General features: G+C 33.5%; 1 long non-coding RNA gene across 1 annotated transcript in view; it reads left to right on the plus strand.

The window, feature by feature from the left end:
• Positions 1 to 222: 222 nt before the first annotated feature.
• Positions 223 to 5,916, plus strand: part of LOC107847945 — a 13,750-nt gene continuing 8,056 nt past the window's right edge. The window contains exon 1 of the long non-coding RNA XR_001667720.2: positions 223 to 957. This is a non-coding gene — a long non-coding RNA (uncharacterized LOC107847945). The remainder of the gene's footprint in view (positions 958 to 5,916) is intronic.

A 5,916-nucleotide genomic window follows, 5' to 3' on the forward strand; every position in this document is an offset into this window, starting at 1 on the left:
TCATAAAAATGTACACACACAAAAAATTAAAATAAATAAGATGAAAGCTTTATTTTTTAAAAATTTATATTTAAAATTTGAAAAAAATATATGATTTTTTTAAAAAAGAAGTTAAATTAGATGGAGTGTATTCTGATAAATCAATTAATTTATTCTTAAAAATTATATTATACATATTACTTTGAATACAACAAATCTCAAAAAAGTAATTTCAATATAACTAATTTCAATATAATTTATCCTAACATAACTAATTTCAACATATCTACGTGGCCAACAAAGGACCCTATCAACAATACCCCGCACATCACCGACAATAACCAACAAACAACAACGATGCCAATAACAGTCAAACAACACATCAATCTTGGGACCGACGAACGGGCACAAACCCGTTGGGTCATCACCTTTGATCTCTTTTCTCTCTTTATTTGAATAAAGCAAGCCCGAGGATATTCAAATTCATAGAAAAGATGGGGAAAATCCAAAGAACTATTGGATTCAAGGTGTTTCACCTTTGATTCGACGACCGCGGAGTTTAATCCGATAGGCTCAAGCTGGATCGTCTCCAATCCGTCACTTTTCCTTCAAGATTGAGAAGAGGTGACCCTTTCCCTTCTTTTTTTCTTATCACCATCAATCTTCGGAAATTTGCCTGTTCAAGAATCCAAAAATTTGAAATTTCAAAAGGGCTTCTCCAATAAGCCATTGCAACCTACAATACCGCCTATAAAAAGGGGTCTTTTCCACCTCTTTGGGGAATAAGGTTAAGTGGTAAAGAAATTGGGGAATACTTGAATTTTTTCACTCTTCGATTAACTGAATTCTCTATTTTTCTTTTACTCTATTTCGATTTACTCATGCCGCCCTCATTGTTATTTTTGTTCGAACTTGGAGTCGAAGTTAGTGGTGGAATTGCTCGTCGGCTTGGCTTCCTGGTTCGCCGTCACGAAAAAGGTAAGCTCTTTTCCATTTTTTAAGAACAATATTTCTCATTTATGTTGTTATTGTTGTAACTTCCACGCCTCACCCTTATTTTTTTTCTTCGTTTTGTTCCTTTCTCTATCAATCTTGTCGTCTGGTTGCCTTTCATATGGCTATGTAGTGGTTAGATTTTACTCATTGCTTTGGCTGACTTGGTCGATAGCATTTCAACCGAAAGTCATGTCCTGCTTTCGGTAGTATTCATCGAGTATAGAGAGACGAGGGAGAAAAGGGATGAATATAGCATGATATTCATCACCTTATACTACCTTGCTCTTAAAATAAGCTCTAAATTTTCCCCACCCCTGTTTGCCTTAAACGTGTCGATCTCGTCAAACATAGTTAGTTTTCCCTAATATAGTTCTCTTGTATTTGTTCGAGCTTACTATGTTAAGTGCTCTTTATTTTTTCTGTTTAGATCCAAGAAATTATAGGATAGGGTATGTTCATGTGACCATTATGAGATATAATGAGAACATTCCATAGCGTTAGCAATTTTTTCTGTCTTTGGATACCTGGACATGCCCCTTCCCTTCACTCCCCACGAAATGCTCTATTTGGTCCTCTCTTGATTAAGACGTCATTATATTTGGCTTAAGTATAAGGTGAAGGAAATGCAAGCATAAGAATCAGGTTTGGACGATGTCCGTCATTTTATATCCCTCTCTTCATCCTGGAAACTTGAAAGTTTTCCCTCCCTAACACTCTTTAGTTGTTTCTTTGATAATTTTCTTTATAAGTTTTGAAAGTTTTGTTTTTCATTTGAAAAGAATGGGTTAAGTTTACGCTCACAGTGTTCCCAAAATAGAATGATAATGGTGTGTTAGACTTGCTTTTTTTACGTCATTTTGGTAGTGTTTCTCATGGTTACGTGTTTTGTGTTCTTATGTACTTGATTTAAAACTAAAAGGAGGGTAATATAATAGTGAATATTCCAGTGGTTCATGTTGTTCGTTTTTTTCGATTCTTAATTGTTACAGCTTGCCAAAGGTTTCATGTGTACTTTATTTTATTTGCTTTGATCTTAACTTGCCATATACACCAGTCTTAGCCTCAATGCTTTGGCGTAAAACAATAGTGATAGCTGTGAAAAACATATTTGCACATGTTTGTTTTGTGTGGGAATATTTAAATTGTTCGTACGTGGAATTTTTCGTTTATAGTGTTTAATCATGTTCTTTCTTCATCGAAACTCGAGTATCTAATTCTTATCTTCTTTAATTGCATGAACACCCTTATTGAGTCCATCAGACTTTCATCTATCGCATTCCGTTGAGTTAAACCCAACCACCATCGAGTCAAAGCCTTAACTAAATCCAGAAACAACACTGGTATACAATCTGTATACAATTATATACGGCTGGTGTATATTGAAAGCAATAATTGCGCACTATCACACTCTGTACAATAAATAATGGAGGGGAGATGAGCAGTTTTCTACACTGATATACACAGCATATGCAGTGGTATACAGAAAATCGCACGACAAAGGAATATACAACTGATATGCATGAAAAAATGAACTGGAAATTCACGAGATTTAGGTCCAAAAGCTAGGTGGCCCTTTAGTGGGCCCAAAGGGCCCAATCTTAACTCTTCTTTATTTATCTTTCATTCCAATTTATCTATTTTTATTTACTTGAACACTTTAATCAATTAATGTAGATAAAATCCCTAAGACGTTGCCATTTTTCTTTATCTTCATATCCTTTCCTTTCCTTCACTTATTCGAATTTCCTTATCCACTTCATCTTGTTAAAAAATGAATAAAAAATGGATTTTATGTTAAATTTGTTTTTTGGAAATAGGCCTTTCACATTAAGATGACTTTTTTCTTGTTCTTGTATTAATTAGTCTCATTTAGGCTAAATAGAATTTTCTTAATCATAAAAAGAAATAGATTTTTCTCAATTTGATTTCTTCTGAAAAAATGAAAAATCAATTTCTACATACTTGGTTGTGTTTTTTTTTCTTTTTTTCTTTTTACTTATTTTGTTTTTAAAAATAATAATAAAAATAAAATAATGTTTTGACTTAATTTTTACTTTCAAGTCATTTCTTCTTACCTAAAAATAGACTATTTGGACTTGTCGAAATATAACTATTTTCAAAAATCACTCGATCAAGTTTTGAATTTTTAGAAATTGACATTTTTCGCATAGTTAGCTATTTTAAGTTAGTCAAAATATTTTGGTCAATTGTTTTCAAACGGACGGTCCTAATTGCTTTAAAACCCTTCGTAGGACGTTAACTAAACCCTTACCCATTTTCTCTAATTTCAAAGGTTTATTTCTATTTTTGAACTTTTGAAAGTTTTTAGTTTTCTTGATTTTTCTATAAAAATTAAGTGGCGTCTGTGTAATTTTTCTTGAGTTATTTCTAAGTTTTGAAATGATTGAGATGTCAAAAACCATTTTCTTATAAATAAATTATCTTTCCTTTGATAAATCCGAAAAGGGATAAAAACCCACTTCCAATGATACGTCTAATAGCCCTCAAATATAGAAATATTTCCCAACTATGAATTCAGCTACGAATACCACACTTCACCAATTCAATCTTTTAATATTCCCACATAACACATCACAACAAGATCTTGAATCTAACTACAAATTTCTTCCATGTTAAAGCCTAATCCGGAGTTAAAATGTGCTAACTTAAGCTGCAGGGCTCTCTTTACATCCATTCAAGCATACTACTCCGTATTATTACTATCATCAGATGACATCATGCCTTAAACAAGAGTACTAGCCACATAACACAATGGTTTGTGTATCTATCAATCACAACATTCAAGCCGATCTTTATTATACCCACTTTACGAATCTCCCCACCAAAAACCCAACAACCTCTATCACCTTCACAAAGATTTTCACCACATATTACCCTCCTAATTATTTCACATAACAAAAGTTTTATCTCACTCTTCCCACTCCATTTACTACCTTAGTTCAATTAGCCACGCCAAAGTTTTATAGTAAAGATCATCCACTCTCTAATTTAAAACATTACTATGCTTCCATAACCACTATCATATTGACATAAGGAGAGTAACCGAGGGACTAAAGTACAAGCTTCAGAAATAGAAGTGACAGTATTCAATTTTAACATATATTTGTTGCACTAATCAAGGTGGGGTCTGTGATGTAAGATATGATCTAATAAGCACGAAGGGATTCACACATCAAAACACTTAGATCATAATTAGAGGGCCAAAACGTGGATATAGATTGTATAGAAAACTAGAAACTTAGGCATAGACACCATTAGAATACGTAGGATGTTGGTAGAATGTTCTCTTGAATCGAAATAGGAGGAATTTGCTAGAGTAAGAATATATTTATCATGACTCATCCCTGAAACTCACCTCTACGAGAATATTTAGATTTGCATCATCTTCTCCTTAGCTCAAAGGTTACTATCCCAATCTTGAAAGTATATCCCCTCATTAAAACTATACGCACAAAACTTCACATAGTGTGTGTGTGGGGGGGGGGGGTGTCACTATGCACAAGAACACAAACTTCCCTCAACAATTTTAATACGAAAACACTAAATTCTTTCTAGGATACCTCCTTCAGGGATACCAATCATAACTTCCTCCAAACTCTAAAGTCATCACCTTGTAACTACAATTTTCGTGGGCATAGACATCCGTGCTTCTAAATACTTAACACTCCATTTTCAAATCCTTAGAATACTAGCATTACACCCATAATATCATAACCCCATAACTTAACAAAATTTTATAACTATACCAAGAGTTCACATAGTCTATCTATTTCTCCCTCAATTCATATCTACATAGCACCATATAACAACTCCCTAGACTTCTCCATTCCAAGAAATTTAAGAACATAAGCTAGGTATACATGACACTCATAACTCAAGACCGAGTACACTTTATTCTTATAACCTAAGGCTTTTATCCTGCTAATGATTTAGCCACCATTTCTACTTCAACATTAGACCTTATGCATATATCACAATTACACACTCCAATATTTCATAAGTCATCAACCTAAGTAAGTTCTTTCACACATTATATCAAACCTACTTATTCACTCCCACAAATCTTGCATCACAATTCTTGAGCTAACATTCTTATCACCACAATCAACATCTTAAGTTCAAACTTAGTGTATGACAAGAAACATGTACCATTAATGAAATATCTCACATAATATACTAGTCCATCAAATAGAGAAATCAACCTAAATTCTTTATTTAAATTAACTATGGCCCACAAACACATTCTTCTTCATAACGCTGCTACTATACCTCAAAATTTGCTACATAGCTTCTCGCCTACTAAACTAACTTGCAACTACTAGATAAAAATTAGGGACCCTTAGTGTATTAAAACCACCTAGTAAGGATAGTTGATCTTAATTTTATTACCTAACCCATTATGGTATACAACATTCACCTCCTCACATACATCCGCTTATCCATGCATATATCCATCTATCTTCAAGATTCTATAAACGCCACCGAGTCCCTTCTTTCTACGATCTCCTCAAGTAAATGCTAAATTCATAAATTATCAGCTGACTAATCCTTCCATTCACAACCTAAGATTTATTTCACTACCACAACATCTAGTCCTCATGAGCTTCTTTCTTATTTCAACTAAAGATGCTACCACTATAACTAACCACTGTCTTTTACCGACTACCACAAGGGCATACCAACCTCCAACACTTCACATAAAGGTCATGAAATTACAATTCTCTCTTTTTCACTGACAAAAATCACCCTCACTCCGACTTCTAAATATATGACTTTATATCACTTACCTCGGGATTACCTTACCACTCAAAGGTCATAACACCCTAATTTATACTACCTCTAGGATAGAAATACTATCCCAATATTTGGATACAATACCTTCTCCTTAAGTGAGACATTTTCCATAAAGTTATTGAAAGT

This window comes from Capsicum annuum, chromosome 11 (assembly GCF_002878395.1).
Source record: "Capsicum annuum cultivar UCD-10X-F1 chromosome 11, UCD10Xv1.1, whole genome shotgun sequence".
Taxonomy (NCBI): Eukaryota; Viridiplantae; Streptophyta; class Magnoliopsida; order Solanales; family Solanaceae; genus Capsicum; species Capsicum annuum.